Genomic DNA, 27,769 nt, shown 5'->3' with positions numbered 1-27,769 from the left:
TTGTGACTAGAAAGATGGTTAAAGGCCCAAGCCTTCTAAAATCTGTTTAAAAATGCCCTTAACCAGTATGTGTAGAAATTTAAAGGCAACAAGCAGGAAATGTGACAGCCTATCCAGGGAACTCTACTACAGCCTTATCCAGATGCAAGCCATCTCTCCTGCTGGCCTGCTAATTTGGGATGGAAGACACAGCCACTTCAGATCCACTGAAGCTGAGACTTTTATTGTTATTCATTTGTTTTCTCTTTCACGTGCCAGTAAGGTAAGGTTAAATAATATGACTTGATTTAATGGCACATGGATCCCATTCAGTCTGCTGTTCTTTAAGTGTTACAGCAAAACTCTGGCAACTACTTGTTGGTCAATTCTTAGCAACTTACAGGTAAACTCTACTCCTTTTGTTCTCCTGTTGCTTATTTGGAAATAAAAAGGGCTTTTATGGCTAAGACTCCTTAGATAGTTCAAAGCCAGCCCAGACAGAGAAAAATAAAAATCCCTCTTGGTCATATTTTGGGTCCTTATTATTTTACTAGTCAGAAATTACAGGTTAAGGCTTCTCATTTGCGTACTTTGCATGATTTTCAAAAATTTCTGGGAGATATTAATTGGCTTCGCCCTTATTTTAATTATCCACAGCTGAATTAAAACCCTTGTTTGATCTATTAAAGGGGGACCCTGACCCTACATCTCCCAGAGAAATGAAAACTGAAGCAGCCGAAGCCTTGAGCATAGTAAATTCTGCCATTTCTTCCCAACATGTAAATTATATTGATTACTCAGCCCCTTGGGAAGCTTATATTTTAACTACACCTCATTCTCCAACAGCGGTCCTCTGGCAGAAGGGACACCTTTTGTGGCTTTCCTTGCCTCCTACTCCTTCAAAAGTGTTAACTCCTTATTATGAATTGGTAGCCACCTTAGTCCATATGTGCCGTGTGGAATCTTGTAAGTATCTTGGACGAGATCCACAGGTTATTTATATCCCCTATACTTTACAGCAGCAAGAATGGCTTTATATTCATTGTGATTCCTGGGCCATTGCTTGGGCGAATTTTGTGGGCACAATTTCACATCATTATCCCTCCAACAAGTTACTTCACTTTGCCTCTTCTTACCATTAAGGGAGGGCAATGCTATTATGGATGAGGCTACCCAAATTTTTCTCACTCATATTGACTTGGCAAAGCAATCACATGCTGCCCAACATCAAAATAGTCATGCCTTACTTCAGCAATTTCATATTACTTATGAGGCAGCTTGTCAAATTGTAAAAACTTGTCCCAACTGTGCTACCTTCCTACCTATGCCCTCCAATGGCATTAACCCCCGAGGCTTAGTGGCCAACCATGTTTGGCAAATGGATGTTACCCACATCCCCTCTTTTGGACGGCTCCACTTTGTCCATGTTACAATAGACACTTACTCTAATTTTATTATGGCTACTCCTCTTAGCGGGGAAGCCGGCAAACATTGTATCTCCCATGCCTTACACTGCTTTGCTACTATGGGACTTCCTAAACAAATTAAAACTGATAATGGTCCGGGATATGTTGGACGAGCTTTTCAAACGTTTTGCAAATCTTACCAAATTGTTCACTCTACAGGAATCCCCTATAATCCTCATGGTCAAGGAATTGTCGAACGGGCCAACGGTTTGTTAAAACACCAAATTTCTAAATTAAAAGGAGGGGAACTATACCCCTTCTCTACTGTTAATATACTTTCTCATACTTTATTCGTACTAAATTTTTTAAATCTGGACTGCAATGGCCACTCCGCAGCACAGCGGTTCTGGGATAAGAGAGAGCAAAGAGCTTTTGCCCAAGTTAAGTGGAAAGATCCTTTAACAAGTGCTTGGCATGGGCCCGATCCAGTATTGACATGGGTCGAGGACCTGTCTGTGTTTTTTCACAGGATGAAAATGATGCCCACTGGCTACCTGAGCGTTGTGTTCGGATTGTGGAAACTCATCAGAATGGTACAAGCGCTGACCCACTGGGCTTACGTGCCAGATCCACCGATTGTGCACCCTGCGACCTGGGAGGGAGCTGAGGTGTTCGTCCATGTCAACAGATCAGCATACAGCACAGCTCCAGACCCTTTTGTCCAACATGTTAAAATGGCAGACTTTGCAGCTTCTGGCATTGGAACCCCTTTATGCTTTACAACTGACTCCAACAGTTATATTTCAGGCTGTACTGTAATGCAATTCATAAATCATAGAATTTGGATTCCTGATAATAGTCAAGTATATAATATACAAATGACTTCATTGCCTACTGGGTTTCCTGTACATGCCAATTCTACCTCGTCCTTCATGATACCTCGCTGCATCAACTCCTCTCAAATTGTAGAAGCCATGGGAGAACTGCATCCCATAAAGTGTAGACATGATCACCCTTTTATAACCAATATTTCAGGAACTAATTCTCAGCTGATGGACTGGTCCGGAGCGAATCTCACCAACAAGTACAACCCAGGTCTGTGGTGGATGAATGGACACCCTCAACATCATGTCTGGATGTTAGTGGCTGCCCTGAACAATATCTCCTGGCCCACTTCTACTTCTTTAAAAAATATTATGAGTTGTGTAACACCCCCTTATGCTATTATGTATGGACCTTTTACTATTTCTATAGGAGCCATGTATTTCAATGTTACCTGCACTAACTGTTCTTTTACAAATTGCTTGTATAGTGGTCTTACTGATTCTGTAATTATTATTAAGCAACCACCATTTGTTATGCTTCCTGTAAACTTATCTGAAGCTTGGTATGAAGAAACAGGTATTCAAGTGTTAAAACATTTAAAAGAGCTATGTGCCCTAGACAATTTGTAGGGCTATTAATAGCAGGCATTGTAGCCTTTATTTTCTTAGGTGCCTCTGCTGCAGCGGCTACTGTGGCCTTAACACAAAATGTGCAGACAGCTCACTATGTTAATCAGCTTGCTCATAATACCATGCAAGCCCTGCACTTTCAAGGCAGGATTGATGATAAGGTAGAACAAAAATTAGAAGCATTGTATGAATCTGTGTTGTCATTGGGAGAACAAATTCGTGCCTTACAAACTTTGCAACGGGTGCGCTGTCATGCTGCATTTGACTTTATTTTTGTGACCCTCCATAAGTATAATGGGTCAAGCTATCCTTGGGAACAAGTTGTAGCACATCTAAATGGTATTTGGCACCATAATAACTTGTCCTTAGATCTCTTTCAACTCCATAGACAAATAGCCAGACTAGAACAAGCTCCGCCTTTGGACTCTAAAGTGGCAGAAACAGCAAAAGAACTGTTTGAACAACTTTAACAGTATGTCCCTTCCTTAACTAATGTTAAGGGGCTGCTAATGACATTGCTCAGCCCAGGGATACTTTTGCTGATGGCTTTCCTATGCCTTCCTTGCATTGTACACATATTGCAAAACTCTTTCATGAGTTTAGCCAGCCAGCTGCATAAGATCAAGCTCCAAGTAAATGAACTTTCCCCCAAGAGGAACCGCAGCCAGAGACAGGTATGAGGCTTTACCAGCTTGACCAACCTAAGACACGGGGCTTCAGCACTGCTCTGAAGTTGTTCCCTAAGACGGGTAAGGCAGGCTGGGGTACCCACCCCACCTAAGACAGGCGGGTTGGCTTCTTTTAATAAAAAGAAGGGGGAACTGTCGGGAGCCAAGCTAGCAGCTAAGCTCATCCTGACCTCTGGCTGTGCCGATGTCGCCAGAATGTCGGGAGCCAAACTTGCAGCTAGATTCATTCTCACCTCTGGCTGTGCTGTTACCGCTAGGATGTGCTAGATGCAAGGACCTTTGTTCACAGCCACTATCCGGAATTGTTTGCTATTGTCCACACCTTGCTATGTCCACTGGAGTAGATTCCTATGTTAATCTACCTTATCCTGTGTTTACTGTAATCAAATGTTTGCGAACTTCAAAGCCCCTTTGTGTTCTTAAATTTTAACAACCCTATGCTATTCCCTGGTTCCAAAACTGCATATAAGCTGGAAGTTAAGAATAAACTTGGCTGCAGTCTTGAGTTTCAGTCTCGAGATGCAGACCTCCCGTACCCCATCTTTGCCTCTTGTCTTTTTTCTCTTGTCTTGTATTTTTCCTTTTCCTTAATCCTCGCCGCCCTCAGTCAGGATTCCTGTTCACTGCCGGCTGGCATGGCAGGAAATCAAAAAGTGGAACTGTGTCCCAAAGTGATAGAGCACTATCCTCGTGTTTACAGTCTCCAGGCCTTGAGTTCAAACCCCATGAATGACAAAAAATTATAAATTTCTATTTTTTAAATTAAATTTTATTGATAAGGTGATGTACAGAGAGGGTATAGTTATATAATAAGGTAGTGAGTACATTTCTCATCATATTTGTTACACCCTGCTTCATTTTTCTTTCCCTTCCCCAGTTCAGATAAGCATGTATACAATATCCAGTGTACCAGAATCATATACAGTGACCACAGGGGGTATGTCAAAGGAAATTCACCTTGTACATTAAACACTGACAACAGTAAAATCCTCCTGTTTCCATCTCTTGGAGTTCATTTTGCTTAGCCTCATCTTATATAATCATATATATGTAGCTCTTGAGCTATTGTGCTCCTGGCAGGTCTATCCTAGACCTTTTTATGTTTATTTAGTAATTGTTTGGTTTTAGAGAGATGATATAAAGTCGCTGACCAAAATATGTAGAAATACCATTTGAAAAGAAGTTTGTTGTTTTATAGACATGATCTCTATTGTTCTCCCCTCCCCCTCCAACAACCACATATCAGGGAGATCATGCACCTTTGTCCTCTGTGTTCTAGGCTTGTCTCGCTCAACATTATTCGTTCAAGATCTGACCATTTCCCTGTGAATGCCATTATTTTATCATTTCTTTTTTGCCATTAAGATTACCTTTATTTTAAGTACACATTGAACAAGAGATTTGTTATCTAAAATCAAATGTAACACTTTTGAAAGAGACATATTCTAAAATGACTGATTTCAATGACAAATTAAAAATTTACTGAGTAGTCTGATTTCTAAGTTTATCTTGCTGTTAATTTCATTAAATATATTGACTATTTTTTCAGTAGGCAGACAATTATGCTTACTTTTGAGACAATATTTTTTGTTGATTATTCAGTAGAATTCATTATGTTACCTAATATGCACAGAATGGACTTTTCTATGAAATTATGTAGGATGTCATGTTATTATCTCCATATTAATAACTAATTGTAATTTCATATGTGCAAGTAAACTTTATGAGCAATATTCTTTGTTAGCTCTCTCTACTCTGGTTGTTGCTCACCACACAATCTGAGCCTGTTTTAAGAGTTCTTTTTTTAAAAGTGGATTTACATTCAAAAGGCTTTTATCCTGTTTGTGTTCTCCAATGCAAATTTTTCTTGCAAGTGAAAGACATTCCACATCTATTACATTCCTAAAGTTTCTCAAGTGTGAATTCTCTTAGGCCTGCTAAAGTATGAATTTTGGTTGAAAGACTTTCTTTGTTTTCAAGGTTTCTCACCTATGTAAATTCTATTATCCTTGCCAAGGTCTGTCCACATTTGTTGTATTCATAAGGTTTCTCTCCTGTGTGTTCTCTGACGAACATAAAGGCCTGTCCCACTTCTAGGTGAAAGAATTTCCCTATTAGTTACATTCGTACTTGCAGCTCTTTGTGGCAGCGTGGAAAATCTGAACTGTGTGGTCCATCATTCCTCCTCCAGGCTGGGAATCGGCTGAAATGATCCCAGGGTATTACACACTCCGGAAATCTAGGCCATACCGGTAAGGATAACATTCTCCCATGAGCTCCGCGTGCACCTTGGACACGCCATAGATGGTCCTGGATCTCTGAATACAGAGATCTGGGGTTGGGTTCCGGGGAGACCTCCTCAGATGACCAGTTGGGCTCCTCAAATGACCTGTGGGCACAGCCGCTGGGCGCAGGAACCCGGGCGCGGGAGCTGGGATGCGGAAGCCGGGGCGCGGGAGCCGGGACGTGAAACTGAGGGGTGCAAGAACCAGGGCTTGGAGCTGGGATGTGGGAGCTGGGATGATGAGTCGGGACGGGGGAGCCTGGGCGCGGGAGCCAGAGAGCGGGAGCCAGAGCGCGGGAGCCGGGGCTCAGGAGCTAAATTTCAAACATCTGGCTTCAAAAGAGGCCAAAATTCCCTCGAGAGTTGTATGTATGTATATATATGTGTGTTTAATTTCTTTTTGGGGACAAGTTCTCAATAAATAGTCTATACTGATCTTGAATTCAAAATTTTCTGACTTCATCCTCTCAAGAAAATGCTTTATTGTTACACATGCTGCCATATACATCTTTACTTCCACTTATTAATAAAACTTTCTCATAGTTGGGCACTTGTGGCTCAGACCTACAAATCATAGCTATCCAGGAAGCTGGCATCAGAGGATCGTGTTTCAAAGCCAGCTTTGGCAGGGAAATCCATGAGACTTTCATCTCCAACTAACCACCAAAAACCTGGAAGTGGAAGTGTGGTTCAATTGGTAGAGAACTAGCTAAAAGCAAAAAAAAAAAAAAAAGTCAAGCAAGATGGTAAGGTCTTGAGTTCATATCCCAATACTGCACATATGCATGTACACACACACACACACACACACACACACACATACATACACACACTTTGTTCATTTCTTTATCCTACAGTATTTTCTTCTGCAATAGGAAAAGCTATTGAATAACAACTGCTGCAGGAAAATTCTACAATATAATTTATCATTAATAGCCAACAAAAGTCCGGGACAAAAGCCTATCATCTTATGCTCGCTGATATACTTGATTTTGTAATTGACCTATTGATTTATATTGTATCAGTTATAGCTCTTTGTTACAATAACACACACACAAATGAACAAATACCACATAGAAGTTCCCAAAATTTCATTCTTATACTGTACTCTAACAGTGGATACAATGACCAGAAGATTTTTCAAAAGAATGTTTTTGATCCTACCTGAACTGTTATATAGTTCACAGAATATGAACATTCTTTAAAGTTCATCTTTGATCTTCTTTTTCTCTTCATAGTAAATGGATTGGAGTGTTACAATTTTTTATAAATCTGAAGCAATAAAGAAGTTGATCTATTTTCTAACTTGTGCACATTAATATAGGAGTAATTATGTTTTTAAATTATGCATCACTTTAAATTAAAGCTTATAAAAAGCATTGTATAAGAAGAGAAAAAACAATGTAACCTAGATATAGAAATTCTGGATTCAATTCTATCTCTGATGCATTGTTCCTTGACCTATGCTAAGTCTCTTCTCATATTCAGCAGGAGTACTTCACAGGTTTGATTTTAGTACAACTATAAATGGAAGTGTTTCATAAACCAGAAGACTTTATAAGACAGTAAAGTTTATTACCTTGTTTAGATATTTGTTTAAATAACATAATAGCCTATTTTTGGTTGAGACACAAATGTAAGTTTGCAGAGATGTATATATATATATATATAATGTATATATATATACATAATTTCTAATTAAAACCACAAAGAAGAATAAATTCCTTTTTTTACAGATGTGTTAGTTACATTGGTCAACTCAAAGTATAAGTTCATATTTTATGTTCAAAGATGCTTAGTTCAGCCTTTCTTCAATTTGTACACTGAAAAAGCATTCTGTCTTTCTTCTAGCACATCCACCTTCCTGCCTTTGAGTTGCAAACATGAATTTAGAAAGAAAAAATATTCTCTATTTCATAAAGCCTGTTGTGTCTCATCAGGAGTTAGTGCTCTATGGAAACTATCCCTACAGAAACTTATTTTTAGGTTTGAGCAGACAATTCATATGTGTGTGTGTGTGTCTATGTTTTTGATATTTGATATGTGTGTGTGTGTGTGTGTGTGTGTGTGTGTGTGTGTTTGATACTTGATTTTGTCCATCAACCCTGCTATTCTACATTTTTATCTTGAAGCACTGGGTCTGTAAAGGAGAAAATACCTGCCCTTTTTTACTCTCAAGAATTGAGAGGGGAAAATAAATTCTTTCAATAACCTCACCTCCATTCAACCATACAAATGAGTCTTTTATGTTTTGAGGTATCAGGACATCTATTCCACAAGTTAGGTGTTAAGCTAAAGAAATGAAAAATTATTTATGACCCAGTCATGTTAGCTTGCTCGTGCCATTACTACTGAGGTTTATTAATTCGTGAAGAGTAAATTATATCACAACCTAAAATTTTAATTCAATACAGTCTGAGTTATTTTGTTCATATAAAGCCATTTCATCCATCATTAGAACTTTCAGCAAACACAATGATAGGCGGTAGAAGTATAAACTGTTGAAGTTCTTTGCTAAAAGTGATGTTCCAATGTTAATATTAAGAAAACATTGAAAAGCATTCCATAAACCTGAATACAAACCTTTGGTCCTGTACTAAAAGAGAAGATCAAGTCGGGCACTGGTGCCTTAGAACATAATCTTAGCTACTCATGAGGCTGAGATCTGAGGATCACAGTTCAAATCCAGCCTGGTCAGGAAAGTCCATGTGATTAGAAAACCAGAAGTGGTTCTGTGAATCAAAGTGGTAGAGTGCTAGCCTTGTGCATAAAGAGCTCAGAGGGAGTTGCTAGGTCCCAAGTTCAAGCCCTAGGATGGACCAAAAAGATGATAAGGACAGAGAGGAGGAAGAGGAGGAGGAGGAGGAAGAAGAGGAAAAATATCAGTCAGCATCACGCTGAACATATGGCATTTAATGGTATGCTAATCATGAAATGAGCACTATTTTGCTGTTATTTTCAACATACCATGTGAAATTATGACCTTTTCCTTTTGTCTTTCTTTCCTGTGGTTTTACCTCTGATGTCACTGCTACTGATTTTGGTACCCTGGATATTGTATATATGTGTATTGGAACTAGGGAAGGGAAAGTGAATATCAAAATCGAGATATAAAGGATGAAAAGACAAGCCAATGCAATAGCAATACTTACAAAACTACATGGTGTAAACGAACTGCACAACTCATGGCGGGGAGAGAAAAATGGGGAGGCGGGGAAGGCGCAGGGAAAAATGAGGGAGAAGGCAACAACTTGGATAAGAAATGTGACTTCCAGGAAGACAGCAGAGGAGCAGCAGAGCCCTAGCTAAGCTCCCTCTGACATCACAGTTTTACCAATCCAGAGAATCTTTTACTCCTAGAAAGACAGCCCAAGTAAGTTATAACAGTATGGGGATTCTGGCCAGGAAGTAAAAATTGACATTGCTGGCCTGAAAACACAGATTTGAGCTCTGGGTGGTGTCCTGCCTCCACGCCAGTGCAGGCTACGACACAGTGCCCCACACTCCACCCACCTAAAGTACACAACAGCGACCAAGGAAAAATCCTTCAGATGGCAATAGACAGACACGGATCACAGGCTGAGCATGGACGGGCTGAAATTGCACAGAAAGTGTGAGTACCTCACAAAAGACATTCTCACTCGCACCCACAGAACAGCATCTGGAAAGTAACACTTCCAACACCGCCAGAGTAAAGCTCCATCTTTGACACTGGCAAAGGGTCAGATCAGACTGGAACTAAAGCAGGCCTGGGGAAAGCAAGGACAAAGGAGCCATCTTTGAAAGGAGAAAGAGGGACTGACAACTGAGAGCCAGCTCTGCCCAGGAGAATGACCCCTGCCCAGGGAGGCTCATCCCAGGCCATGGCTCACACACTCAAGTGAACTCAGCCAGAGGTGCCCCGCCCTGCCCGCTGGAATTTCTAAATGAAAACCAAAAGCAGCAAGCAGCTAGCGGTGGCACGGAACAACCAGACTGGAGAACAAACAGTGCCCAAGACAGATAAACGGTCCCATCACAGAGGAAGCCCAATTCCCAGCCCAAAAAGGAGCTGAATTCCATAGCTAGCTCTGCCCAGGAGTCTGCTCCGCCCAGAGAGAGGAATCTCCCCTAGGCAAGCAACTCTCAGCCAGGTAAAGCAGGCCAGAGGTGCCCCGCCCTGCCCTATTAAAAGCCAGGTGTTAAAGGCAGAGGCCCTGAGGCACATGGGAGGAGCCACGGTTCCCAAGACTGTTCAAGTCCACATCTACAGAGGACACCCAAGTCCTACCTGCAAGCTGTGAGAACCACAGAGCCAGGATTTCACTAACGGGGGGGGGGGAGGGTCAAAGCAGATCCACCCCCTGCAAACTGAAAGCAAGTCAAACCAGCCAAGCAGCAAAATAGACTGCAGATCATCGCAGTGAAACCAGACACTGTAGAAAGCACACCCAAACAAGGAAGACTCCATTTTTTCAAACATTTTTTGAACTTTATTTTTCATTTCTGAGACGTCATTGGTTTTTTGTTTTCCATTTTTACTTGTTTGTTTTCTCAGGGTTTTTTTTTTTTTGGTTGTTCATTTTTCTGTTTGTTTTTTTTTAATTTTCTCTATTTTGTGCATTTGTCTTCCAGTATTTTTTCTTTATTTCTCTCTTCACACTCTCTGTCTTTAAAAAATTCCTTACCTATAAATAACACCTCCACTCTTTTCTGCTAACACTCCACTGTCTATCATTTAAACCTTGTTCTTTCTAATGATTCTACTCTTCTCATATTTCCACGTCACTGAAACAACCAAAACATCACCGCCCCCCCCCATACATTTTACTCTATTCTCTTAACAACCTCTAACTAACCCTCCTGATTTACTTCCAGGACCTTCAGATTCCATTGACTCCTGGTTATTGGACAGAGGGTATCCCTGCTCAATCACAGTGAATCAAAGGGTTCAATGCAAAGCCAGTCCTAAAAGAACTTAATATAAGAACAAAAATTGCTAATAGGGTTGTAACAGTAAATAAGTAACTACTGAATACAGGGCTCAGGATTGGTTGTTATATCAAAACTGTATTCTTTAGGAGCACCAAATCTAATTTTATATACAGGTATACAAGGTATCTGTATATAATTTTGAATTTCTAAGCTTTTCACAACAGTACTTGGTAAGGTCTCCTTTGGGAATTAAACGGTGCTCACAGGTGCTGGTAGATTGGCATTCCCAATCCAAATGGGCAGAAGAAACACAAGAAAGATGCCAAATAATGGAGTTGCATCTCCCACTCAAAACAAGCAGGAAGCAGAGCAGCCAATTAAAGACATAGAAGAGAACCTTCAAAATGCTCTACAAAATCTACTGATAAAAATGATAAATGAAAAGTTTGAATCTCTTCAGTCAACTATTCTAGAGCGTGAGGAGGAAAAGCAAAAATTAATGGAGAATTTCATGGCCTCCACAAGTAGAAAGATAAATGAACCTCAAGAGTCAAATGAAAAGATAGCTACCCAGCTAAAAGATTCAAGAGACAGCACTGAAAACCAAATTAATGAAGTAAAGAAGTCCACGAAGGAGCTAAGAGATAATTATAGCAAGGACATGGAGATCATCAGGAAGGACAAGTAAGAAGGAAAAGAGATTCAAAATCAAGTAGCTAGCCTACAGTCCTGACTAGCTGAAGCAGAGGATCGAATCTCAGGAAATGAAAAATCCCTAGAATGTATGGAGGAAGTTAAAAAACAATACAAAACCAATCCAATCGACAAAACAGAACACTCCAGAGCTCCAAGACACAACAGGAAGCCCAATTTAAGGCTAATAGGTATTGAAGAAAACCTGGAGAAAGAAGTTAATGGAATAGGCAACCTATTTAACAGAATATTAGCTGAGAACTTCTCAAATATCCAGAAAGATAGGACTATCCAGATACAAGAAGCATTTAGAACCCCAAACCGACCAGATCAGATTAGGACATCCCACTGACACATTGTGATCAAAACAGGATCAATAGAGTCCAAGGAAAGAATCCTTAAAGCTTTTAGGGAGAAGAGAATAATCACATATAAAGGAAAAGCAATCAGAATTACCCCAGACTTCTCAGCAGAGACCATGAAAGCAAGGAGAGCCTGGAATGAAGTATACCAAACCCTAAATAAAAATAGCTACCAACCAAGAATACTGTACCCAGCTAAACTCTCATTCATAGCCAAAGGTCAAATAAAAGTCTTCCACAGTAAGGGAAACCTGAAACAATATATCTCCACCAAACCAGCTTTACAGAAAATCCTCAAAGATGTACTATACAGGGAAAATAATCAAGATCACAATACAGACAAAGAAAAGAAGCCTAAATAGAAAACCAGAATATTAGATCTAGAAATTGGAAGGCATAGCTTTTAACAAGATGGACATAATGAAAGGAACAAACAATCATCTCACAATCCTAACTTTCAACATTAATGGACTCAATTCTCCAATCAAACGACATAGGCTCATAAGTTGGATCAAAAAATCAAGATTCATCTTTCTGCTGCCTCCAAGAGACACATGTATCCAGCAAAAGTAAACATCTTCTAAAAGTGAAAGGCTGGAATCAAATCTACCAAGCAAATGGCCCCGATAAGCAGGCTGGCATTGAAAACCTAGTATCACATGAAATTGACTTCAAACTAAAAATGGTAAGAAGAGACAAAGAAGGTTCCTCTCTTCTAATAAACGGATCTCTCCTACAGGAGGATATAGCCATCCTAAATATCTACACACCAAATACAGAAGCATCTAAATTCATCAATAAACACTACTGACTCTAAAAACACTCATAGACCCAAACACATTGATTGTTGGGGACTTTAACACTCCACTGTCACCTCTGGACACATCAACAGGCCAAAAACTGAACAAAGAAACCACAGAACTAAATAATTGCATAGACCAACTAGACTTAACCAACATCTACAGAACAGTCCATCCAGCAACAACAGAATGCACATTCTTCTCAGCAGCACATGGAACACTCTCCAAAATAGATCACATCTTAGGGCACAAAGAAAATCTGTACAAATTCAAAAGTATCAAAACCATTCCCTGCATTCTCTCAGAACACAATGGAATAAAATAAGAGCTCAACTCAAACAGCCCCCGCAGAAAATACTACAATTTATGGAGACTAAACAACACACTGCTGAACCATCAGTGGGTCATTGAAGAAATTAGAACAGAAATTCAAATGTTTATGGCATTCAACCAATATGACTACACAAACTAACAGCCCCTTTGGGACACAGCAAAGGCAGTACTCAGAGGGAAATTTATATTCTCTGAGTGCCTACGTCAACAAACTGGAGAAACAGCAACTCAACAACTTAAGGAAGCACCTTAATCTCCTCAAAGAGAACAACAAGCCAAACCCCAAGTCAATATATGGAAGCAAATAATTAAAATCAACTCTGAAGGAGAGGGAAGATGGCGCCGCCACAGTAGGGAGGCACCCGACTCGCTCCAACTGAATAGCGAGATGGGAACTCCAGCACCCAACACCCCATCAAAGACCCAGCAAAACCAGCAGCCAGAAGCAGTGGAGAAACTCAGGAAAACAAAAGAACAAAAAAGAAGAGCCGAAACCTACAGGGAGCCAGAGAATCTACGGGACACCCTCCTCCAACCAGCTGACCCTGACCCGAACAGGGCCAGGCTGGGAAAGGGAACCCGGCGATAGGCAGACCGACTGCCAAAAACTCACACCGGGAGCACAGAATCCAGACAGTGGGACTTCACGGACACCAGGGAGAGCGCGGACCAAGACACACGGTGACGGTGGCGACGGGAAGTTCTGGTCCACACTGGGAACGGTCGTAAGCGGCTGGGGAACCCAGCTGTGCAGAAGGGGAGAGCCGGGGATGCCACCATGACCTTTTGCCACACCCGAAGGACCAATGGCGGCGCAGGACACACACACAATTCAGGACCAGTGAGTCCCCCATTACCCCCTCCCCCAACGGGAGACCAGCTATCAGAGACCCAAACCCTACAAAGAAGCTAGATCTCCCTCCCTTCCCCTCACCACCCTGAGGGAAAAAGAACCCCCAAATCAGGAGAGAAGCTCCCATCAGGCGCTGGGAAGTCACAGGAGTTTAGCAGGGGAAGGGCGGAGCAGCCCCAAGGCTGCCCAGGAGCCAGAACTGGCCAAACCAGCCCTGCCCCCTTCCCAACAGGGACCGGGAGACGGCCGGCAGTGCAAGCCCCACCCAAGATGCCTGGACCTCGAGGACCTTTACAACTAAAATCACAGGCACTGGTGGGCAATACCAGCACAGCAGGGACACCTGGTCCTAATCACGCTGCCGCCTCATAGAGGAGGCGCAATCTGAGGGCGCTAACCCGTGCCAGGACAGTTGATCCCACTGGGCCCCACACATACCACCCCCCACAGCGGACTCGCAGGAGGGCGCAAGCACAAACCAACAACCCGGGGCTCACTCTGGTAGGCATACCTCGCTCAGGTGAGCGGGACCACAGCGACAGCGCCCGTTGTAATGGGCGCACAGCGCACATGTGGGCGGAGCCCCCGGCAACAGCACCCACTCTGGTAGGCGTACCCTGCTCAGGTGTGCGGGGCCACAGCAGCAGCACCCGCTCTGGTAGGCAGGAGGGCAGAGCTCTCCATTGGCCCGTGCCCACTCAGTTTGGCGCATTTTGCACAAGTGGGTGGGCCACACCCCAACAACACCAGACCCAGAACGGTCCACAAAAGAAGACGAACTGCCTGAGAGGTGAGCTCCTCTGACCAAGATACAGAGTGGAAAAAAGAACCAAAGAAGAGATAAGCCTCCACGCCATGCTGAATTAGCGACCAACAAACCCCCAACAGGGGCACGCTAGGGTCAGCACAGCACAGCAGCAGGACACTGTCCCGCAGAGAAAGACACAGAACCTACCGTCCCCCAAATGCAGGGAGAGTGACCACCTCAGCAACAACTGAGAAGGTCACGCTCACCCATTGGGAAGCAAGGTCCAACAGCTAAACCCAAACCCAGAGCCAGGTCATCAGGGCACAAGGCTCCCACTAAAGGACCAGCGGGAACCAGCACAAAACCAAACCAGGGAAGCCACCCACAGATCTCCAGATGCGCAAATCACAAAGAAATATAACACAGTTCATCAAAGGGCAAGCCAACTCACCAGCTCCAAAAAGCAACACGACTGAAGAGGAAATGGAGAATAAAAAATAAAATGAGGCCATGTTAACAGAAAAGCATCAGAAACAAAATCAGAAAACAATTCTAGGAGTTTAGAGGGGAAGTCTTGCAGGACATCCAAGAAGCCAAGAAAGAAATGGAAGCAAAAATGGATACAATGCTCAGGCCCAGAGTCCAAGGCCCAGGACTGGCCAAGAAAAAAGAAAAAAGAAAAAAGAACCCAGCAAAAACAGCAGCGATCGGCAAACAGGCTGCCGGGAGCGCAGAATCCAGACAGCGGGACCCCACGGTCACTAGGGAGGGTGCGGACCAAGTCATATGACGGCGGTGACCAGAAGTGTGGGTCCACACCGGGTTCAGACAGACGGCAGCTGGGGAACCCAGCGTGGCAGAAGGGGGGAGCCAGGGACCTTCGCCACCCCCTGAAGGACCAACGGCTGCGCGGGGCACACACACAATCCAGGATCAGTGAGTCACCCATTACCCCCTCACCCAACGGGAGACCAGCTTTCAGAAACCCAAACCCTAAATGAAGCTAGATCTCTCTCCCTCCCCCTCCCCACCCCGAGGGAACAAAGAATCCCCAAATCAGGCGGGAAGCTCCCATCAGGCGCTGGGAAGTCAGTTTAGCAGGGGAAGGGCAGAGCAGCCCCAAGGCCACACAGGATCCTGAACTGGCCGAATCGGCCCTGCCCCCTTCCCAAAAGGGGCCGGAGGATGGCCGGCAGTGCAAGCCCCATCTGAGGCGCCTGGACCTCGCAGATTCTTACAACTAAAAATCACAGGCGCTGGTGGGCAATACCAGCACAGCAGGGACACCTGGGCCTGACCACGCCCCCCCTCGCAGCAGAGGCGAGGTCTGAGGGCACTAACCCGTGCCTGGACAGTTGATCCCACTGGGCCCCACACATACCGCCCCCCACAACGGACTCGTGGGAGGGCGCAAACACAACCCATCAACCCGGGGCTTGCTCTGGGAGGCGTACCCCGCTCAAGTGGACAGGGTCACAGCGCCAGCGCCTGTTGTAGCGGACACACAGCGCACAGGTGGGCGGGGCCCCCGGGGACAGCGCCCGCTCTGGTAAGTGTACCCCGCACAGGTGGGTGAGGCCACAGCGGCAGCACCTGCTCTGGTAGACATGCCTACACAGGAGGGAGGGCAGAGCTATAAACCAAACCTGAGAAGCCATCCACAGATCTCCAGATGTGCAAATCACAAAGACACATAACACAGTTCATCAAGAGCAAGCCAACTTGCCAGCTCCAAAAAGCAGCACGACTGAAGAGGAGATGGAGAATAAAAAAGCAAATGAGGCCATGTTAACAGAAATGATGGAAAGCGTCAGAAATGAAATCAGAAAACAATTCCAGGAGTTTAGAGTGGAAGTCTTGAAGGACATCCAGGAAGCCAAGAAAGAAATGGAAGCAAAAATGGATACAATGCAAACCTCTGTTAAAGAAGAACTTAACATCCTGAGAAGTGAAATGCATAAAAAAAAACAGATTTAAAATACAACTCTTTAAAGGAAGAAATTTCCACGATCAGAGCTGATCTGACAACCATAAATAGCTCTCTGACATCCATAAACTCCACAATTGAATCCGTAGCACAAAGAATTGACCATATGGAATCCAGAATCTCTCTACTGGATGATGAAGCAGCCGACAACAACCAGAAAATTACCACACTCCAAGAAGTGGTGAAGCTTCAGGGCAGACTAATTCAGGAACTAATGGACAAAGACAAGAGATATAATCTGTGCATAATTGGAATAGAAGAAGGAGCCGAGTACCAGAGCAGAGGGCTCCATCATATTTTCAATAAAGTTATTGCAGAAAACTTTCCCAATCTCACAAGGGACCCCATCCAAATAACCAAAGCCTATAGGACACTTGGCAGGCCAGACCCCAGAAAAGCAACCCCAAGGCACATAATATTCAAAAATTCAGATCTCAAGAATAAAGAGCAAATTCTGAATGCAGCCAAAATGAAGGAAGAAATTTTCTACAATGGGAAGAGGATCCGAATAACAGCAGACCTCCAAGCATGAAGTGAGTGGAAGAACACCATCCATTTTCTACATGCCAACAATATGAAACCTAGGATTAAATATCCAGAGAAATTGGAGTTCACATTCAAAGGGAAAACCAGATCTTTCCATAGCACAGAGGATCTAAAGGAGTATGTGAATAAAAAAGCAGCCCCACAGTGAATTCTAAGAGGGGAATCCCACCCAACAGAGATTGTACAGGACACACAGACAGAAACAGAAACAGAAAGAGCAGCTCACTAAAGACAAGAAAAAAAAAAGAGGAAAAAACAGCCCAACAAGAAAATGGAAGGAGAAAAAACACTCTTATCCTTGATCTCTTTGAATATAAATGGTATAAACTCTCCGATAAAGAGGAGCAGACTGGCAGAATGGATCCACACACAAAAAGTTGGCATCTGTTGTCTACAAGAGACCCACCTTACAGCAAGGGACAAAAACGGGCTCCGAATGAAAGGATGGAGCAAGATCTTCCAAGCAAACGCACCTACCAAAATGGCAGGTGTAGCCATCCTGATCTCAGACAAGCTGGACTTTTCATTAAAATCAACTCAAAAACACAAAGAAGGACACTACATTTTAATACAAGGAAAAATCCAGAATCAAGACATCACGGCGGCAAATGTATACTCACCAAACAAAAGAGGCCCCACATATGTCAAGCAAATTCTCACAGAATTACAGAACAAGATAGACGCAAACACAATTTGGTGGGAGACTTTAATACCCCACTCTTTCCAAGAGACAGATGTACCACCCAGAGGATCAGCAAGGGAGCTGAGGACCTAAGTAACACCATATCCCAAATGTATATGACAGATCTATACAGAATCTTCCACCCTACAGAGACCCAATACACCTTATTCTCAGCAGCACATGGATCATACTCCAAAATAGACCATGTCATAGCCCACACAAAGAACCTCAGCAAATACAAAAGTATTGAAGTCATCCATGTATTATATCTGATCACAGAGGATTAAAGGTAACCCTCAATAACAACGGTTACCACAGAGGCTATACACATTCTTGGAGGCTAAACCCCACACTGTTATCCAACACATGGGCCACAGACCAAATTAAAGATGAAATCAAAGAATTCATAAGCCACAATGACAATGAAAATACATCACAAAGAAACCTATGGGACACAGCTAAGACAGTACTGAGGGGCAAGATCATTGCCCTCAGCACTCACATTAAAAGAATGGAAGCAGAGCAGGTGAATAACCTCACGATGAAACTAAATCAACTGGAGAAACAAGAAATGACCGAATCTAAAATGACTAGGAGGAGAAAGATCACAAAGATTAAAGAAGAGATAAATCTGATTGAAAATTGAAAGACCATTCAACAAATAAATAAGACTAAAAGCTGGTTCTTTGAGAAAATAAATAAAAATGACAGACCCCTCGCAAGACTTAAAAAAAAAAAAAAAGAGAAGAGACTCATATATGTAAAATCAGGGACTCCACTGGAAAAATAACAACAAGTACACACGATATTCAAACAATCATAAGGAGCTATTTCCAGAACCTCTATTCAGTAAAAAACAATAATTTTACAGAAATGTATCAATTCTTAGAGAAGTATAAACTGCCCAAACTGAACGAAGAAAAAAATAAATCAACTAAATATACCAATAAATTACATTGAGATACAGGAGGTAATCAAGAACCTCCCAATAAAGAAAAGCCCAGACCCATATGGATTCACCAATGAATTCTATAAAACCTTTACTGAGGAGCTAATACCAATACTCCTCAAACTCTTCCGCGAAATAGAAACAGAGGGAGAAATTCCAAACTCATTCTATGAAGCTAATATCATACTCATTCCCAAACCAGGCAAAGACCCAACAAAAAAAGAGAACTACAGACCAATATCACTAATGAACACAGACACAAAGCTCCTCAATAAAATATTAGCTAACAGGATCCAGAAACTGATCAAGAAAATTATACATCATGACCAAGTAGGCTTCATCCCACAGTCACAATGATGGTTCAACATCTGTAAATCAATCAACATAATTAACCACATAAACAGAACTAAAATCAACAATCACATTGTTATCTCAGTCGATGCCCAAAAAGCCTTTGACAAAATACAACATCCATACTTATTAAAAGCTCTGGAGAGAACAGGAATAGATGGAACATTCCTCAAAACAATAAAAGCGATATATAAAAGACCAACTGCTAACATCATATTAATTGGAGAGAAACTTAATAATTCCCCCCAAATTCAGGAACAAGACAAGGATGCCCACTCTCCCCACTTCTTTTCAACATAGTGCTGGAATCCTTAGCCATAGCAATAAGGCAAGAGGAGGACATCAAAGAGATCCACATCGGCAAGGAAGAAATCAAGTTATCCCTATTCGCAGACGACATGATCTTATATCTGAAGGACCCATAAAACTCAGTCCCCAAACTCCTACACCTAATAAACCATTTTGGCAAAGTAGCAGGATACAAAATCAATCCACAAAAGTCAGCAGCTTTTCTGTACACCAGCAATATACAAACAGAAAAGGAAATCATGGAAAAAATTCCATTTATAGTAGCCAGAAAAAGAATAAAGTACCTAGGGATCAACTTAACCAAGGATGTGACGGACCTATTTAATGAAAACTATAAAAATCTAATAAGGGAAATCAAAGAAGACACAAGGAGGTGGAAAGACCTCTCATGCGCATGGGTAGGCAGAACCAATATGGTGAAAATGGCCATATTGCCCAAATTGTTATATAAATTCAATGCAATCCCTATCAAAATCCCAGTCACATTCTTCACTGAAATAGAGAAAGCAATCCATAAATTCATATGGAACATCAAAAGATCTAGAATAGCCAAAGCAATTCCAGGCAAAAAAAAGCAGTGCAGGAGGTATCACAATACCAGACTTCAAGCTCTACAGGGCCATCATAACAAAAACAGCCTGGTATTGGTAAAAACAGATAGGAAGACCAATGGATTAGAATTGAAGATCCAGAAATAAAACCGCACTCTTACAGTCAGCTTATATTCGACAAAGGAGCTAAAGACATACAATGGAATAAACATAGCCTCTTCAACTACTGGTGCTGGGAGAACTGGGCAGCTATATGCAGAAAACTCAAAGTAGACCCAAGCCTATCACCATGCACCAAGATCAACTCAAAATGGATCAAGGACCTCAATATCAGACCTGAATCCTTGAAACTACTGAAGGACAGAGTAGGAAAGACGCTAGAACTTATAGGCACAGGAAGGAACTTCCTGAATATAGTCCCAGGGGCACAATAAATAGGGGAGAGACTCAACAAATGGGACTAGTACAAATTAAAAAGTTTCTGCACAGCTAAGGACATAGCCACCAAAACAGAAAGACAGCCAACCATATGGGAAAGGATTTTTACCAGCACAGCAACAGACAAAGGCCTAATATCTGTCATCTACAGAGAACTCAAAAAACTAAGCCCCTCCAAGCCCAATAAACCTATTAGGAAATGGGCAAAGGAGCTAAAGAGAGACTTCACAAGAGAAGAAATAAAAATGGCAAAGAAACATATGAGGAAATGTTCAACATCCCTGGTAGTAAAGGAAATGCAAATAAAAACAATCCTGAGATACCACCTCTCCTCAGTTAGAATGGCCTATACTCTGAACTCAGGCAACAACAAATGCTGGAGGGGATGAGGGGAAAGAGGAACTCTTCTCCATTGTTGGTGGGAGTGCAAATTAGTACAACCACTTTGAATAACAGTATGGAGGTTTCTCAAAAAGCTCAATATAGACCTACCCTATGACCCAGCCATACCACTCCTAGGCATCTATCCTGAACAGCAGGTCCCAAGATATCAAAAAGACATTTGTACTTCCATGTTTATAGTGGCACAATTCCCAATAGCCAAAATATGGAAACAACCCAGATGCCTCTCCACAGATGAATGGATCCAAAAAATATGGTACCTTACACAACGGAATACTACATAGCGATTAGGAATGGTGAAATATTGTTATTCGCAGGGAAATGGTCAGAAATTGAACAAATAATGTTGAGCGAGACAAGCCTAGAACACAGAAAACAACAGGGCATGATCTCCCTGACATATGACTGTTAAGAAAGTGAGACGGAGAGACAGTAGAGACCAGGTCTGTGAAGCCAAAAACTGCTTGTCAAATGGTATTTCCCACAGGATTGGGGCAGCGACCCAAAAGTATGTAACTAAAACCAAACAACTACTCAACATATAAAGGTCAAAAATCAACCTCTCAGTGGAATACAATAGCTCAAAAGCTATGTATATACGTTTATATAAGACTACTGTCAACATATTGTCTAATATCGACATTACATTTAAAGCCCTAGGCGAATTTTCTTGGGCTTGGCCACGTGGCTACTGTATATGTTCTTGATACATTGTATATTGTATATATGTCTACCTGACCTAGAGCAGTGAAAGAAAAACAGGGCGTAAGGTAACACAAGAAATGGACACACTTCCCTACTATGTATCTGTACCCTTTTTGCTCAACACCTTGTCAAAAAAAATTGTGTTCAATTAATAAATAAATTTTTTAAAAAAGAAATAGCTTAAAGAAAAAATAAAGTATAACAAAGTTAAGAAAAAAATAAAATAAAATCAGAATTAAATGAATTAGAGACAAAAAATTGAAAGAATCAACAAATCAAAGAGTTGGTTCTTTGAAAAAATTAACAAGATAGACCCCAAGCAAATCTGAACAAAAGACAAATTCAGTACACCCAAATAAACAAGATCAGAGATGAAATAGGTAACATCACCTCAGAAACAACCAAAATTCAGAACAGGTTTGCAAACCTTTATGCCAACAAATTCGAGAACCTGGAAGAAATGGAAGATTGCCTAGAAAAAATTGATATCCCCAAACTCAACCATAAAGATTTAAACCTTCTAAACAGACCCATATCAAGCATTGAAATAGAAACGGCAATAAGTGATCTCCATCCAAGGAAAGCCCATGTCCACACGGATTTACAGCAGAATCCTACTATGCCTTCAAAACAGCACTCACACCAATATTTCTCAAACTCTTCAATGAAGTTGAAAGAGAAAGTTCACTACCAGACACATTCTATGAAACCAGTATACCCTAATCCCAAAACCAGGACGGGACTCATCACGGAAAGAGAACTATAGACCAATTTCGCTGATGAACATAGATGCAAAAATTCTCAAACAAAATTCTAGCCAATCGACTTCAAAAGGTCATCAAAAAAATCATACACCATGATCAAACTAGACTCATCCCAGAGATGCAAAGTTGGTTCAAATCGCAAGTCGATTAATGTAATCCACCACATCAACTGGAGCAAGGTAAAGAACCCACATGGTTTTATCTCTGGATGCGGAAAAGGCGTTTGATAAAATCCAGCACCCATTTATGCTAAAAGCCCTGGAAAAACTGGGATTACAGGGAACACTCCTGAATATAATCAAGGCAGTTTATGACAAACCAACAGCAAGCATAATTCAAAATGGTGAAAAACTAAAGCCATTCCCTTTAAAATCAGGAGCAAGACAGGAATTTCCGCTTTCTCCCCTTCTCTTCAACATAGTACTAGAATTCCTAGCCAGAGTAATTAGGCAAGAAGAAAACATAAAGGGGATCCAAATAGGAAAAGATGAAGCTAAACTTTCTCTCTTTGCAGATGACATGATCTTATACCTAAAGAACCCCATAGACTCTACCCCCACGCTACTAGAGCCAATCCAAAACTTTGGCAAAGTTGCAAGATATAAAATACACCCTCAAAAATCAATGGCCTTTCTTTATGCTAATTATCCGAACACCAAAAATGAAATCAGGAAAGCAACTCCTTTTGCAATTGCCTCAAAAAACATAAAATACCTAGGAATAACCTTAACCAAAGAAGTGAAAGACCTTTATGATGAGAACTTAAAAACATGAAAAACGAAATTAAGACAGACCTAAGGAAATGGCAAAACCTCCCATGCTCCTGGATTGGGAGGATTAATACAGTCAAAATGGCAATGTTGCCAAAGGCTATCTACAAATTCAATGCAATACCCATTAATATCCCAACACCATTTTTTAATGAAATAGATGAAGCAATCCAGAAATTCATATGGAACAATTAAAAACCACGAATAGCAAAAACAATCCTGAGCAGAAAGAACAGTGGTGGAGGAATTACTGTACCAAACGTAAAGCTGTATTATAAAGCTATAGTAATAAAAACAGCTTGGTATTGGTACCGGAATAGGCCTGGTGACCAATGGAACAGAATTGAAGACCCAGAAATGAACCCAAAGAACTATGCCTACTTAAACTTTGATAAAGGAGCTAAAAACAGTACCCTGGAAGAAAGACAGCCTCTTTAACAAATGGTGCTAGCAATACTGGTTCAACAAATGCAACAAACTAAAACTAGATCCGTATATATCACCCTGCACCAAAATCAATTCCAAATAGATCAAAGACCTCGAAATTAAAACAGATACCCTAAAAACACTAAAGGAAGGAGTAGAAGAAACACTTGGGCTCCTTGGCACAGAAGGGTACTTCATTAACAAAGACCTAGAAATGCTACAAATCAAAGAAAGGAAGGACAAATGGGACTGTATCAAACTGCAGAGCTTCTGCAGGACAAAGGACATAGTTCGCCAGGTCAACAGAATGGGAAAAGAACTTACCAGCCATACAACAGGCAAAGGCCTCATATTTAAAATATATGCAGAAATAAAAAAATTACATATTTCTAAAACAAAACCTCAAAGAACCAATAGCCCCCTCATCAAGTGGGCTAAAGACTTAAAAGAAATGCTAATCAAAACAATATTGAGATTCCATCTCACCTCAGTAAGAATGTCCTATACCAAGAAAACTAACAATAATAAATGTTGGAGTGGATGTGGCCAAAAGGGAACCCTACTTCATTGTTGGTGGGAATGTAAACTGGTTCACCCACTCTGGAAAGTGATATGGAGGTTCCTTAGAAGGCTCCCCTATGACCCAGCAGCCCCACTTTTAGGCATCTACCCAAAAGATCACAAACAAGAACACACTAAAGCCACCAGCACAACAATGTTCATCTCAGCACAATTTATCTTAGCTAAAATATGGAAATTGCCCCATTCGTAAGGAAATGGAAAGACTTGGAAAAAATTATAGTAAGTGAAGTGAGCCAGACCCAAAGAAACATGGACTCTATGGTCTCCCTCATAGGGAATAATTAGCACAGGTTTAGGCTAGTCACAGCAGAGGATCACAAGAGCCCAATTGCTATACCCTTATGAACACATAAGATGATGCTAAGTGAAATGAACTCCATATTATGGAAACGACTGTTATATCACTATTGTAATTACTTTCAACATGTCTTGTGAAACCGTAGCAACTATTATTGATGATCCTCTTGTATCCCCTTCCTGTGGTTGTACCTGCACTATCTCTGTATCTCATCTGTGTACATTGGAAACTGTTTATACTGGTATTAGAACTAGGAAACTGGAAGGGAATACCAAAATCGAGAGACACAGGGAAAAAGGCAAACGACTACAAGAGCAATACTTGCAAAACTGTTTGATGTAAATCAACTGAAAAACTCTTGGGGGGAAAAGGAATGGGGGAGGAGGAGGGGGATTAGGGAGGGGGTAACAAACCATACAAGAAACGTATCCAATGCCTACCGTATGAAAATGTATCCTCTCTGTACATTAGTTTGACAATGAAATTTTTTTTAAATATCTGCACTGCCCTACATATGAAACTGCAACCCCTCTGTACAAAGCTATGACAATAAAGAAGTGAATAAAGTTTAAAAAAAAGAAATGAGCAACAATGTATCAGAGTTAACTGGAAAATTGAAGAGGACTATATTCATCATAAGGGTATAGAAATGTAAGAAAACTAATGGCATTGATATTTTGTGTACTACTGAGGTTTGAACTCAAGGCCTACAAAATTTCTATGGAGGTGTTCTGCCCACTCTTATATGCTGGTTATTTTTTAGATAGACAGGTGTTTTTTCCAGAGCATATGCCTGAGTTGTAATTTTCCTCTTTTTCATTTCCTATTATCATTCCATTGACAGGTACATGCCACCATACACAGCCTCTTTCCACTTAGATGGGATATATGGACTTTTCTGCCAGGCTAGCCTGGAATAAACATTCTCCTGATCTCAGCCTCCCAAGTAGTCAAGATTATACACATAGGTCACTGGTGCTCAGCTGACATTGAATGTTTAAAGTTTTAAGGTGATAAGACATTTTCTGATAATGAAGAATCAAAGAGATTCATTTACATGCTTTTCAAGATCATCACTAATGAAAATCGAACTCCAGAACAAATCTAAAATGCTGACGCAGCATCTTTATCTTGGCATTTTTAGCCTAAGAAACACACTGAATACATCTGATAAGACAGACTTTATAAGAATTAAGGATTCCAAAAGTACAAGAAGATTCTTGGAATGTGCTAAGGCAGTAGGCATACATAACTGTAAACTAGCTGCAACAGACAAAAGCTTTCATCCTTCATATTTTAAAGGAGTGAATTTCTTACCAGTTTGTTACCAAGCTAACAAAAAGACATGAGACATGAGGGTTATCTTTTGTAATTGGTTTCCCAAAGCTAGACTGGGTCATAACTACAAAATTTTGTTATTCTTTGTTGTTATTCTTTGACATCTATTCTACTCATCTTTTAGCTTCAAATAGATGCTGTATATGCTGTTGCTTTTATCTATGTGCTCAAAATATAGGGACAAAGACACAGTCATAGATAGATGTCATAACATCTGGCCTGTGATAATGATGAACAAGCCAGTGACTTTGAAGGATTCCACATTGAATTGAAAAAAAAATTATGACCTAGTATATGAAATAAGTATGTACCTTCAGGGCCAGTGAGCTAAGTCAGTGTGGAAGATTTTGACTTTGTGAAGCTAAAGTTTTTCTTTATCCAATTGAAGAGTCCGAATGGTTCTGAATCAATAATATTGAATGTGGAAAGTGTAGGGTAAGAGTGATGATTGAAATGCTAACACCATCCAAGAAGTGCCCATTACACTCCTCCCTCCCTTTCTTTTCCCCTTGTTAGTAAACTCACCATGAGTTCATTTGTGCAGATGACTAGCAAATCTCACAGAAATGAACTATTCTCTTGGTGTGTTCCAAGAAAATTAATCCTGACAATATCTTACAAAGATTTCATTTTACTTCCCTCATTCTTATATTAAAGCCTACATATCTGAGTATATATACAAAGATAATGGTATCCGACTAGATTGTGAGAATAATATATGCACATACAGGGCAAGAAAGAGAAGAATTTAGCACAGCGTTGGACACTAAAAACTCCATAGCAATTCCCTTCCCATCTAACCCAGCCAACATTACATTGTGTCTGTGATACCTAGAATTTCTAGCACAATTCCAATTAGATATATATTTCTCCAGACTCTATAATGTAATTATATGTATCATAATCTTCAAAGCAGTATTCATAAGAATATGCATTGTGGGCTGGGGATATGGCCTAGTGGCAAGAGAGCTTGCCTCGTATACATGAGGCCCTGGGTTCAATTCCCCAGCACCACATATACAGAAAACGGCCAGAAGTGGCACTGTGGCTCAAGTGGCCGAGTGCTAGCCTTGAGCAAAAGGAAGCCAGGGACAGTGCTCAGGCCCTGAGTTCAAGGCCCAGGACTGGCAAAAAAAAAAAAAAAAGAATATGCATTGACATGGCACACAGCCATTTGGAAATAATATTTATTAGATTTTGAATATTTTGTGTATTAGCAATGTCATGGTCTCGGAATGTATTTCATGCTTTGGCTCTCCCTGTAGAGCCACTGTTACACGGTTTAAGATTTTAAAAAATACAGAGGTCAACGTAGCCAAGGTTGCATACTTGGTAAGTCAGGTCTGCTGAGTCTTTAGATGGTGCTTTTTCTACAAATTTTTGGATGGGTCTTTAATCATTAACGTATACAAAAACATGGATTTTTAAAGTAGTGCCAGGCATTTGTTTAGTTGTTGAGCTCTGAACAAAAGAAGCCAGCAAGTTTCATAACATAATTATTCTCACACATTGTGGTGCCTCCCGTTTCTTGTCTCAAGGATTGATTTGTCCCTGTGATAGTGAGGATGAATTGGGGAAATTGTGATTTTAAAAAACTCCATATTTGAAGTCTATATTCTCAGAAATATAAATACAGATAGAACAAGATACCCTGAGCATTCGTGCTTGTACTTTGAAAAGGAGTTGACAAGAAAAAGCCTAATGTTGAAATGGCTCAGTTATAATCAGTTGTTGAAGTTATTCTGACAATCAGGTACAATGCAGAAGGGCAGACTTTCTCAGGAAAGGTTAAGGTTTCCTTGGCAACTATCAAATGTATTGTTAATATCCCCTAGGAAGTTTTTGGTCAATAATGAAGTGCTATAAAACTATTTTTAAACTTATTTTGAGTTAATTCTGTTCTCCTTTCAAAATTCTTTTTTTCTTAAATTTACTTTAATTGCTTAATTAGTGGTTATTTAGTGAAGGTTACTGAACACTCTGTTGAAGGAAAGGTTTTGACTCTTTCTGCCAAATAGAATTAAATATGTCAATGAACATAGAGCTGCTTTGAAAAGATTTGAGAAACTCCAATGTAAAGAAGGAATCAACCCATGAAATATTCACCGAAAGTTACTATGAGTGTCTATCCAATATTACTATTAATATCAATTATA

Source organism: Perognathus longimembris, chromosome 28 (assembly GCF_023159225.1).
Source record: "Perognathus longimembris pacificus isolate PPM17 chromosome 28, ASM2315922v1, whole genome shotgun sequence".
NCBI lineage: Eukaryota > Metazoa > Chordata > Mammalia > Rodentia > Heteromyidae > Perognathus > Perognathus longimembris.
Note: the sequence above shows the minus strand (reverse complement) of the source record.